This window comes from Mirounga angustirostris, unplaced genomic scaffold (assembly GCF_029215605.1).
Source record: "Mirounga angustirostris isolate CCGP_5_RB_7025 unplaced genomic scaffold, mMirAng1.0.hap1 SCAF_1, whole genome shotgun sequence".
Lineage (NCBI taxonomy): Eukaryota > Metazoa > Chordata > Mammalia > Carnivora > Phocidae > Mirounga > Mirounga angustirostris.
The window spans coordinates 182,902,013-182,915,272 of record NW_026991709.1 but is presented as its reverse complement, the minus strand read 5'-3'; the positions used below and the strand labels follow the sequence as shown (position 1 = coordinate 182,915,272).

General features: G+C 39.9%; 1 protein-coding gene and 1 long non-coding RNA gene across 14 annotated transcripts in view; both read right to left on the bottom strand.

Annotated features, from left to right (window-relative positions):
* MAGI1 (membrane associated guanylate kinase, WW and PDZ domain containing 1) overlaps window positions 1–13,260 on the bottom strand; it is a 618,082-nt gene that overhangs the window by 521,257 nt on the left and 83,565 nt on the right. The gene's annotated exons all lie outside the window — the stretch shown is intronic.
* LOC135364711 (uncharacterized) overlaps window positions 1,302–13,260 on the bottom strand; it is a 43,056-nt gene continuing 31,097 nt past the window's right edge. The window contains exon 2 of the long non-coding RNA XR_010412260.1: window positions 1,302–12,854. This is a non-coding gene — a long non-coding RNA (uncharacterized LOC135364711). The remainder of the gene's footprint in view (window positions 12,855–13,260) is intronic.

Sequence of the window (13,260 nt, the reverse complement as noted above, 5' to 3'; positions counted from 1 at the left end):
GGCTGTTGAGAATTTTTTTCAATTACCCAAGTTACAAATAAAAAATAGAGCTGCCATGAGAAAAAATGAACCATTTCTTTCAATCTAGCTTAGTTAAGTGTGACTCAGAGGGGAAATTCTGAAGCATGCTTCTTAACAAAGGCTCTGTTCTCACTGCTTCAGGTTCTACCTACACAGAGGCTGGGAGTGGACAAGATGACCCACCTCTGGATGTCCCCTCCAGTCTTTCGATGACATTGTTCACATGACAATCTCCCCACCAGTCACATTCACTGAGACCTTTTCCTTTTCCACATCGAGACAGGACAATTTGAAGCCCAGAAAGAAAGAAATTCAAGTCACCAGCATGCACCCCTTCGAATGCAAATGGCTTCTCATGAAAGTAGGTGGACATCCTAATTATCTAGAGCCTGAAGATGTACTTGTTCCTTGATGTAACAGTGACATAAGATTTATTTATAGTTTTCCTAAGACTCATTAAACATTTCCTGAAATGAGACCAGGTCACTGAAATCATTTTACTGTGGTAGGCAGGGAGGGCGTCGGGGGTGGGGGTATGGGGGAACCAGTCCTCAAAGGCAAGAACAAGGTTTTCCCTGCTGTCTTTGTAGGGGAGGGCAGGGCATGTTTTTTTTTTACGGAGGATGCAATCACGTAGGTAAACAGCAAGAACTCTCTTCTGATGTTATATCCTGTCCTGTTTAACTCATTAATTTAAAGAGACCCTAAGCCACTAGAGTAAACACTAGCATTAGTAATTCTCTTGTGACCACCCCTCAAATCATTTCATTATGGCTCTGCAGCTAAAGAGAAAAATAAAAACCGGTCTGCTAATACTTTAAACTAACACACATCACACATCCAGTGGCGTACTCAGATCATCAATGAAATACACTCTTTTGAACTTGTGGCCCCACAGCTGGACATGAAGAGTCTTTTTATTTATTTCCCTTTTTTTTTAATTGCCTTTTGCAAGTCCTGTGGATTTCCACATGTCGATTATTATGGGCAGGGAAACCAATCTAATAGCAAACTGTATAATCTTTATTATTAAAAAAACATACAAACCATGTTTTACCACCAAGATCATTATTTCCTACTCTTTCATGTTGACAAGGGGGTGGGGGGATACCAATAACCAAACAGATTACCAATGTTAATTTTGGACAAATTATAAAGAGTTGAATGTAGACAGCTATAAATGATCTTGAATTACTCACAGACAGACATGGTAACAAAAAAGTATCCCAAAGAAACACTGTCAAATGTTCGTAAAGATGGTTCATTTTCTAACTTCAGAGAAAATATTTCAAGGATGAATATTAAATTATGAACCCATCTGAATTATTGTAGGAGTGACACAAGCTACATAAAATACCATCTCCTACATCCCCATCACTCAGACCGCGTCTGATCTTCTGCAGAATGTGTCCTCTGCACCTAAGACCCTATGAGAAATAAAAGGGTGATTGATTTGGGGAGTAAAAAGACCTAAGCAGGCTTGGTATCAAGTAGTTTGGGGATAATGAGGATTTGGAAACAAAACTGACATTCCTCATATTCTTTGAACATTAGTAAGCAGATTGTGGCCACTTGATAAATGGTCATTCATAATATTACTAAGTTTCTGGATCACTTTATAGTCTATGGAGATAAAGGAAGAATAAAATGAGAAAGAGGAATCTTAAGAGACTAAAATGAAAAGATCAGGGGAGAATCTTCAAGTATCAGGATGGCAGAGGCTGCAATTTGTCTAAATGTTTTCTATTCTACCTCTGTGTCCCTTAGTAAGAGACCTTTCCTCCTCACTGGCAATCAGATGCGAGGACCTGGGCTAGGCAACCAGCAGGGAGGGAAGGCCTTAAAACACTGGAGTACGTTCAAGAAGTTCTCCAAACCTCACTTCTCTTTATCCCAAGCAAAGCAGAGCACAAAGAAAGCAACCCGAGGAATGGCCATTCAAAAGAATTTACTATTTACTACACCATGCTTCAACAAGGAATTAGAGAAGTCCACAGTTACTAAACTTCTGAGATTGTTTCCTCATCTTTAAAAAGGTGACATTTTGATTTTATTGGAAATTATGAATAAGAAAACAATACATGCAGACCATTTGTGACACTGCTCAACCCAGCGACAACCAGACACGTATTGACCATGATTTAGTCTGTTCATAGCACATTCCAGCAGCAGATTTTCCAACACCTCACAAACTCCAAACCTGAAACAGCCCCCCCTCTTCCTCCAAAATTCAATGATTAGAGAAAATCTAAGTACCCCAATTCTTTGGGCAACTGACGCCATCTTTTGCCTCCTCTCTCCACTACAGCTTCCCCACAAAACATCTGTAATTGGTCATGAGAATAGGTCCAAGAGAAATAATTTTAATGGAAGCAAGTCACAAAGAATTGGAACTCTACTGCCCTTAGTTTAAACCAAGGCGGTTCACTGACAGAGAATTGCACCAAATTGCTCCAAAGCAGGCTTTCTCAGCCTTGGCATGGTTTACATTTGTGGGTAATTCTCTGTTGGGGGCAGCTGTGCTGTCTATTGCAGGCTGTTTAAGCAGTATCCCTGGCCTCTCCCCTCTAGATGTCAACAGCACCCTCCCAGTTGTGACAACCAAAAATGTGTCCAGACATTGCCAGATGTCCCCTGGGGACAACCCTAATCCCACTGTGAACCACGGCTATGCTTATCCACTGAAATCAGAACCATGGCTCTGAAGTCCTTGGGTGTGTCTTCTCTCCTAAGTGAATAAAACAACCTCTTCAGAAACAAAAAGTGTTTCCCAATGGCTGTGGGGAACGAAAGGAAGATTATTAACTTTCTTAGAAAATGCCACTTTATAGGGGAGAGAAAACAACTTTCATTCTACCCTTCTTGGTTCTTGGCTGGGGCTCTATGACAAAACATAAACAAGAGAAACACATTCAGACTTATTTACTATAACTTCTGCATGACCACCCAGAGTCTTCACAGGGAAATAAGACCCAAGAAGTGGTTAAACTTGAGCATTTCTAACGCTAGGTTCAATGAAGAGTGGAAAGTTGTGGACAGACGTGACAGGATACGAGCTAAGTGTGGTAATCTGGGGGAAACTTAGCAAGGCCTGTTAATTTGAATTCTTCCTGGTGTCTCCCTTCCTTTCTTCCAGGTATAGGAAGAGCATCTGTCACATGACCGTCATTATCAACTGTATCATGGGAAAATCACCAAGTCCCTCCTGCACCTGCCATTTCTCAAACTCCTTAAACTCAAAATATGCACTAGGCCAACATGTCCTGCTTTGGGGTAGTGTGTGAGCTGGGAGCCTCACCCCTCAGCCTCAACATACAGCATGTTGCTATACACAAAGTACAGTCTGTGACAAGTGCTACTTTTACAAATGATTTATCCCATTTGCAGGAAAGATAGGAAGAAAACCAGCAAAAGGAATAATCCTGACACTAGAGAAATGCTCACTTAAAAAACAAAAATATTCCTTATAGTAGATGACTTGTCATTCATTACATGCAGTGGCCAGATGGCCACAAATGAGCAAATAATATCTGAAGACATTTTATCCATGTTCCATGTTCTGTTATCTTTTAAAAGCCCTCAAACAGTCCAATGATCATTCTAGTATCTGCACATAATTTGCGTTGTACCCAAGCCCCATTACCATGGGGCCAGAAAGAACATTTGGCACGATCCTAACTCTAATATAATATGATTGGCTTCTCTTCTCCTTTTGATCTTTAATTGCCATTATTAAATGTGAGGTCAAAGTTATATATACTAATTATTACTGTCACTTCCTGATTTTACAGTTAATTATATCATAGAGAATGCTAGCAAGTGCTTCACTTTCCCATCCATAAAATGGGGATGATTACAGCACATATACCCTGCAGGGTGGTTATGAGGATCAAATTAGTTCATATTTGTAAAATGATCACAATAGTGTTGGCACATATTAAGTACTAATATGTGCTTATTAAATAGAATTAATATTGCTCTATTATTTAAACAAGAAATTATATTTATGCTTACATTCTTCATATCAAACTGGCTATATTTTTGTGCTTTTTTGGTTTTCTTTTAGTGGGAGGAGACACAGAAAGAACCTTGTGAACCTTCTGGGAGCCTGGGTGGCTTGGTGGGTTGAGTGTCTGACTCTTGATTTCAGCTCAGGTCATGGTCTTGGTGTCTTGGAATAGAACCCTGAGTTAGGCTCCTTGCTCAGCAGGGAGTCTGCTTAAGATTCTCCCTCTCCCTCTGCCCCCCCCCCCCCCACATACACACATACTCACGCTTCTCTCTCTCTCTCTCTCTCTGGAATACATAAATAAATCTTTAAAGAAAAAAGAAAGAAAGAAATGTAACCTTCTGTCTCTGAGCTCTCAGGACACACACTTTGAAAAAGGAAACACGAGTTGTGTTTTTACGTATCTGTATATGTAAATTCTGGTTATACACAAATTCCATGACCCATAATCATGAATCTTGTCCTGCAGTTTGAAAAACACCCCTTTAGGTGAGTATTCCCCAGAGACTGTTCTGTAGAGAAGTAATTTTAAGAGATACTAAAGAAAAGATTCTAAGGTCAAATAAATTTGGGAAACAGTTTATTTTGTATACTCGAATAACAAGTCTTAAGAAATGTATTAATTCTGTAGAACTCAAAAGTCCCCAAATTTACATGGGAACTGGGATCTTCTTTACTTCTGTTGTAAAAGATTAGCATTATCATGTAGCTTGAGGAATCACAGCTAATTTTTATATTTCTCAAATGAAGGGGGAAAAAATTCCCAGGGAGAAACATTCTTCTTGCCTCAGTCTCAAGGCACCCAGCCCTCCTGCCTAATTCAAGGGAAGTAATTAGGAATCCTTGGTCATCACCAGTAAGTAGTTTTGCAATTTCTTAGTAATATTTAATGAAATGTGACCTGGAATGGTTTTTCCCTCAAAAAGGAATGTACTAGGTAAGCAAGTTAGACAGCAGAGATTGAAAGTGCTATATAAATGCTAATAGCTTCCAAAAGCCCTTTTATTTTTTGACTCCTTCATCCATTTATCCAGTCATCTATTAAATATTTATTGACCATCTACTATGTGCCAGATACCACACTAAGGTGCCAGAAATATTTAGGGGTGGCATTTTCCCCCATTTTATTGAAATAGCACTGACATATAAGATTGTATTAGTTTAAGATAAACAACATAATGATTTGATATATGTACATATTGCAAAATGATCACCACAATAATATCCATCACCATACATAGTTAACAAATTTTTTTTAATAAATAAATAAAGTTGGGGCACCTGGGCGGCTCAGTTAGTCATCGGACTCTTGATTTCAGCTCAGGTCATGATCTTGGGGTTCTGGGATTGAGCCCACGTCAGTCTCCATGCTCAGTGTGGAGTCTGCTTGTCCTTCTCCCTCCCCCCAGCTTGTGCACATGCTCTCTCTCAAATAAATAAATATTTTAATTAATAAATAAAGTCTTACAAATAAATAACAATTTTAAAGCCATGAAGGGAGCCCTTTTAGCTCTTGTTATCTCCTCTCTGCAAGAAACTTCTAGAAAGAACACCCGGCTCACAGAAAGAATAGCTATACATGCCTATATTACTCCGGAGCTTTAAAGAATAATGAGGGAGGGAAAGGGGGAATCCAACAAGAGGAAAATGGTTAGGTATAGAGAGCATTCCAATTTTGTTGGATAACATTAAAATGTATAACTGAGTAGGGAGTGCCTGGCTGGCTCAGTCAGTAAACCTTGCAACTCTTGATATCAGGGTTCAAGCCCCACATTGGGCATGGAGCCTACTTAAAAATAATAATAATTAATTAGTTTTTAAAAAGTTTTTTTTTATGTATAACTAGGTAAATATTTGTTATATAATACTGCTGCGGAGAGGTGGGGAAGTTATGGATGGATAGAGAACTGAACCTAAAAACCTCCCTGTTACAATGTATATGAAAAGCAACATGGAAACTAAAAACCCTTGGGTGTGTTAGCACAGCAGTTGTCAAGTTTGAGGACACATACAAATCTGCTGGAGAAGCCTCTTTTAAAATGCAGCTCCTCTCCTAGACATTCTGATTCTGAAGGCCTAGGGGATGCCTGAGAGCCTGCATTTGTAATAACCACCCAGGAGCTTCGGAGGCCTGTGGTCTATGGACCATACATGCATTCAGTGAAAATTTACTGGCTACCTAGTATGTGCCAAGTCATGCTCTAGGTCTAAATCAGAGCAGTAAACGAAGCCACACTTGAGAAACAATCATTAGGATGGTGGTCATTTTTTTAAATTCTTTAAATTTAAAATAATATCTCTCACATGAATTTCAAAAAATAATTCAACAGCTAAAACTTCCCTATCTAATTTATTTTTTACATAAGAGGAAAAACACATGCGACAGCTCTGACCTTCAGGTCAGCCTACAGCATGGACACTGGAAGGGAGTGGTATTAGCTGGCCACACAGGCTAGCCGCCACCTGGAGAGGGCTCTGCAAACAAGGCCCTAGCATTTCCTGCCATTCCTGCATGCCCTCCCCAGGGAAATAAGGGAGACTACTGGAAACCAGAAATGGTGGTGATAAGAGAATTTAAAAACAAAAACAAAAACGGGGCGCCTGGGTGGCTCAGTTGGTTAAGTGACTGCCTTCGGGCCAGGTCATGATCCTGGAGTCCTGGGATCGAGTCCCGCATCGGGCTCCCTGCTCGGCGGGGAGTCTGCTTCTCCCTCTGACCCTCCCCCCTCTCATGTGCTTTCTCTCTCTCATTCTCTCTTTCTCAAATAAATAAATAAAATCTTTAAAAAAAAAACAAAAAACAAAAAACCGTGTTACCTCAATTCATAAGAAACACAAATTAACGAACTTTTAGAAATTTCAAGTCCTTCTCTGCCTCCTTCTGGATTTTGATGCTGACCTCTGAACTCTGTCTCAGGTAGAATGTGCTCCCTGCCATTTCTGCACTGTATCATTTATTTCCTCATTTGGCATATTTAAACTTCACTATGTCCTGTTTTGGTCTTTTTTTTTCCCCCTTTGGGTACAAATTTCAGCAAGTTTCTCCAGGTTACAGGAAGGCAGAGCCAAGGGTGGAATGAATTCAGCATGCGTGGGAGCAGCCACCAATGGGGACAACTCAATCCTATTTGTCTTGGCAAGGCATTCGGTAAGCTGTTGGTTATGTCATTTGCCCACAAGTGGGCAGGCCTCACTGTTTTGCAGTCATCCATTTCCCAAAAATGTTATCCTGACCACACACACACACACACACAGCAGTGCACTGCACCCCCATCCAGCTTTGGCTCCAGAATAAGTAGCAAGAATAAGTAGGACCATGTACAAAGGAATGAAAAACAGAAAAGATAAAACCCACACGGAAAAAAAAAAAAACATGTAAGAATTTTAAATACTAAACTGTTCACCTACACAGTACAGAAGTACAATAAAAAGTGGATAGCCAGAAAATTTTATCTAGCAAATGAGTTTATGCAACACAGTTTTGAAGTTAAATCTAAAATGACAAAACCATGAAAGCTAAACAGTACCCAAAAAAGTGTTTCGTCTCAGGTATTTTATATGAATTAATTTCAATTTATAGCTAAATGTCAATGAAAATTGGTTTGTTTTCTATACTGTGTTATGTTTGGTGCCCTAAGGCCTTTGGGCCCTGAGTAACTTATAAATAAATAACATTTCATTCTGATTGTTATGTAAAATAATTCCTCAGTTTATGCTTCCTGCATTCCCTAAAGAAAACCCGAATCCTAATGTTGCAAGAGAATTAGATCCATAAGCCCTAGCAAACAATTCCTGAAAACAAAATGCTAAGATAACAGGCCTATGTCCTTTTTATATTTCTTGTTTTATTTATACTAACTTTGGGATTCAAATTTGCAAAACCCCAAACAGAACATGCAATGGCATAAATATCCCCTAAATATAATTAAATATAATTAAGGACCCAGAAAAATCATATGATCAACCTAAGATGGGAATTGGGGGAGAATAACCAGCAGCATTTTTCTTAGTTTCTGGCATAAAATAACTTGTGAGGGTTAAAAACCCCATGTTTATATCTTAAAATCATCAAATGACTACATTGAGATAGTTACCATGAAATCATTATGCTTAAATTACACTAATTATAAATTGCACATTTCTGATTAACTGCTGAAGCTTTTAAGTGAAAGCTTTAATCAGCAATACCCTTTTAAAAATACTTCCCAATGCATGCACTGACAATGTTGAACTTTATCTGAGCCCAGGGCTCAAGGGAAAGAGCCCTGTTCAAGACATGCTACCACCCTTTTGTGACCCTTTTGTGTTCAGAGCAAGGACCCCATGCAAAGGACCATTCTGTTCTGGAATATGCTGGGACCCACCTCCCATTTTCCTCATTGATTCCCTCGTTTTATAAAACCCTAAGTGTTCTCTCTCTACTCTGAGACTTTCCTCATTAATGCAAGTTCTCCCTATTGCAACAGAATAAAATGACAGGTGCCTTGGCTCTTCCATTATAATACAGTCCAACCTGCCCAAGTGGAGTTCATGGTAACCGATGTGGGAAACAAAAGCAAAAGAAAAATTACATTTCCTTACTACTTGCAGCCCATTGACAAGTCCTTGAAACAGGCAGAGTGACAGTCCTTTAGGGACTCAGCCACATCGATGTTAATACTTTGCTAAGGGCAAAAGCCAATCTTAGCCCGACCACCAGGATCCTGTGAGTCTACTTTAACATATAAAAATTCCTTTGGAAAATTCCTTTATCTCTAAACTCCCCAAGATATATGTTAACAATCATCCCTGAAGCGTATGATCCACCGATATACATCTGAAGGGTCTCATGACTAGGGTTTTATTAGACAATAATAAATGACCCTTTCCTAATAATGGCGAGGCCCTCTCAGGGTCCTGGAAACCTTGTTTCCCAAATACCTGGGAGGCTTACCCTATCCCTAACCCCCTCCCAACTGGAAAGTATATAATGGGCCACTCCTCAGTACCCCAGTGCTGCTCTGCCCACAGTCCTGTCCCCGTGCTTTAAGAAAACCACCTTTTTGCACCAAAGACATCTCAAGAATTCTTTCTTGGCCATGGGCTACAGACCCCAACATCTCTCCTACATCAGTAACTTTGAGATGAGAATAAAATTATTTGATCCGTCTCACTAAACTCCAGTTTGTGTTAGACCCAAGAGCTTGAAAATTCTTGCAAAGTTCAGTAGGGCAAACTCAAAAACATCAAAATCCATGTTTAAATTTTAGAAGTCTTTCCTTTTAAAGATAAGGGCACAATTCAAAGGGGCTCAGTTTATTCAATGCATTTGTATTTACATATATTTGTCATGTATTCAATGTATTTGTAAAACAAACCACTGTGTCACAGCGAAGACATCCATCCTCAATCCACGCATTTAAAAAGCCATATATGCCTAGAAATAATATTAAAGCAATGGCTTAATTAAAATTTAAACTGCTGGAAATTGTTTTTTTAACAATTTGGTATCTGATTTGATTTTAACATCAGAGACTCTCTTAGCAGTCATTGAGAAAACAAATCCTACGCAGTCTGAGGATGATGCTACAGATAAACTGTCCATGTTCACACGGCTCAAAGCAAAATGACTGCACTGAATCATTCACAGTCCTCCAACTGCTCACTCCCGACCTAAGAAGATGACAAGAGCTGACTGAATGAAGCCCAGAGAGAACGAGATGGAAAGAAAGCAACTGTCACTTGTTCAAGTTTGTCCTCGCCAGACCTATCATTTGGTATTCTTCAAAGCATTTATCACTTCCTGCTCACACTTCCATTGCAGCCGTGATGACATTCAGCTATAAATTTTTATTCACTCAACTCATTAAAATGCAAGTGTGCACGTGTCATATCAGATACATTCCCAACACCTGCATAATAAACCCAAGCAGACTCTGTGCCCATTGTGTTGGCTGCTCTATTCTAGAAGAGTGCTTGACACATAGTAAGCACCCACTAAACCTTTGCTGAATGAATCAATAAATGCCAACTGCTATTTCTGTTGTTATTACTACTCCTTGGCAGGAAATTGCTCTGTTTCTGTTTGGTATAGAATTTTACTCTCTCTCTCTCTCTCTCAAATAAATAAATAAAATCTTTTTTTAAAGCGAGTGAGGGGAGCCTGGATGGTTCAGTCAGTTAGCGTCTGCCTTAGGTTCAGGTCATGATCCCAAGGTCCTGGGATGGAGCCCTGGCATTGGCACTGGGCTCCCCACTCAGTGGAACATCTGTCTCTCTCTCCCTCTGCCCCTCCCCCCTACTCACGCACGCGCGTGCTCCCTCTCTCTCTCTCTGAAATAAAGAAAACCTTAAAAAAAAAAGAATTTTAAAACAGAACCCACTGACAAATGTACCTTCCATCTCAATCATCCATTAGACCTGTCTAAGTTTACAGCTTCATTTTACCAAGACCACAACTCCTCAAGAGCAGGCAATGTGCCTTGTGTTCTCCTTCAGAAGTATGAGCACAGTATAATATACAACATCCAGTCCCAGGGGTCAGCTGAGGTATGAGACATGCTTCCAGGTTTCTAAGACCCAACACAGTTCAACAGTCTATCCAAAGGGCCGAACACACGAGGAAGTCACTCATCTGCAGAATTCACTTACTGTCAGTCTCTGACGGCCCTTCTGGATCTACCTGAACCCCAAAGTAATTCAACTTTTCTCTAGAAAATAGTAAACTGGATTTGGCCTGGTCACTGTATTGGTTTGCAATTTTTTCAGAACTTACCAATTTCAAGCAAAAAAATGAAAAAGCCACACCCGGTATCAAAAATTAGACACACAAGTTAGGATATGAAAGTACGGTGAGACCGCCCAAGTACATAGGTTAGAGTTGGCTGGAACTATCTAGCTTAACTGCAGAGATCCACTCCTGGAAGGGAAAAGATCTTTCTAACAACTGTAGCCAGCAGTGGGAAATACACAGCCTGGCTGAACTAGGTGACAAAGGTCCTCCACATGGATACGCACCTTCTCTCAAGGATCCAAAAAACTAAAAACCACCAGGTTGCACCTGTCCTAGCAGGGGAATGACAGCCTGAGAAGGTAAACTGTGAATCCAGGAAGTAGGGGCTAAAATAAAAGATTAAATCGAGTCTTGCAAGACACCACAGGAGGGGGGGGGGGAATAAAAACAGCTACTAAAAATTCAAATGTCAATTAAATCCCATTGTTATACCAAAGAACTGCTCAAGGGGAAAAAAATTAGAACTTTCCTCTCCATGAATTTGTAAATACCTCTTCAACAGGCTGGAATGGAAATTACAAAATTCCACCCCGTAGGGATCTGCAAAAGTCACCACTAAAACAGAAACCCCTCCTTTAAGTCACACAAAGCCCCAGCCAGAGAGACCTCGGCTTTTTGTGTCATCCCTGGGGCAGTGAGGGTTTACTTGGGGACAGGTAGAGGGATGAGGAGAACCTCAGGGAGAAAGGGTCTCCATCAGGATTTCATTCACTAAACAAAGTAACAGAAGAGCAGGTGCTACCTTAATGAAATCTCTCCCAGTGCCCTGCTCATGTTTCTCCCTCACAAGGGTTCTGTGCCCAGCCAGACTGGAGCGGGGCTATCTGATACCGTTATTGATTTCAATTTAAATGACAATGTCGTTAAAGGAAACATTTTCCTCGTATTTGGACCTGAATCTGCTTTTCCAAAAAAATCCTGTTAAATGTATACACAGATCAAGTATTTCCAATGAAACTGTAGCATCCAAAGTGAGATGCTACTCTAAGCGCAAAATACACACCTAATTTCCAAGACGGGATGAAGAAAAAATGTAAATACCTCATTAGTTACCTGATATTGACTATCTGTTGAAATGATAATATTTTGAACAGATTTCACTAAATAGGTCAAAACTTAATTATAATTAACAAAAAAAATTTAATTATTGAAATAAGATTATATTATTAATATGCATTAAGCCTGTTCCATTTTATTCCTTTTATAGTAGCTACCAGAAAAATTTTAATTACATGTGCTTCCCATTATATTTAGACTGGATAGCTCTGGAGATTCAAATCAGTTTATATGATCAGCTTTAAAACTCCCTCTTCAGGGGCGCCTGGGTGGCTCAGTCATCAGGTGTCTGCCTTCGGCTCAGGTCATGATCCCAGGATCCTGGGATCGAGCCCCGCATCAGGCTCTCTGCTCGGCGGGAAGCCTGCTTCTCCCTCTCCCACTCCCCCTGCTTGTGTTCCCTCCTTCACTTGTTTCTCTCTGTTAAATAAATAAAATCTTTAAAAAAAAAACTCCCTCTTCATCTTTTTTGTGCAGTCAGATGAAGCCTACAGGCCTTTCTCAGAATGATGGAAAGATGTTTATAAATGAGTCGAATAAGATGCACACGAGTACGGAGGAAACCAATTTTACTGAAATAAGAACACATTTATAATTATGGTTTTTTTTTCTTAATGAAGGTACTGAGTAGCAAATAAATAGTGGTGAGTCTAATAACTACTGTAATTTCTCGGTAATGGTAGACATAAACAAAACCAGAATGCCATATCAAAATATCTGAGATTTCTATTGATGACAAAGTCATGGGTATTGTCATGCTCCTGTGTGCTCTTGCCCAAGTTGGTAACTGAAAGAAATGCTCATGTTCAGTTAGCGGTGAGGAGGGAAAATGTAGATGTAGGTATGTCTGGGTGGCTCAGTCGGTTAAGCGTCTGCCTTCGGCTCAGGTCATGGTCCCAGGGTCCTGGGACAGAGCCCTGTGTTGGGCTCCCTGCTTAGCAGGGAGCCTGCTTCTCCCTCTCGTTCTGCCACTCCCCCTGCTTGTGCGCTCTCACCCTGTCAAATAAATAAATAAAATCTTAAAAAAAAAAAAAAAAGAAAGAAAGAAAGCAAATGTAGATGTAATTTTTAGTCCACCCAAAAGTATGGGTCCCCTGATTTCTATCCAGAGATTCTAGGTTAAGAACACTGTTTTAATACCTGATGAATTCCTGAGTCTGTTTGCCAAAGATGACCCCATCCTTAGGATGTCATTTCACCTTGGCTCGTTCCTGTTAATTTGGAGTTCATGACTCACAATTCCTGTTTTGACTACAACCAAATCAATATTATAAGGAAGCGCTTGCACTTGTTTTTTTCCGATACTTTTGCTCTCCAAAGGGAACAGGAAAAGCAGAAAAGGAATATATACTTAAAAGGGGGAAAAAAATCTTAACTATGTACCATAAAACCAGTTCTTTTG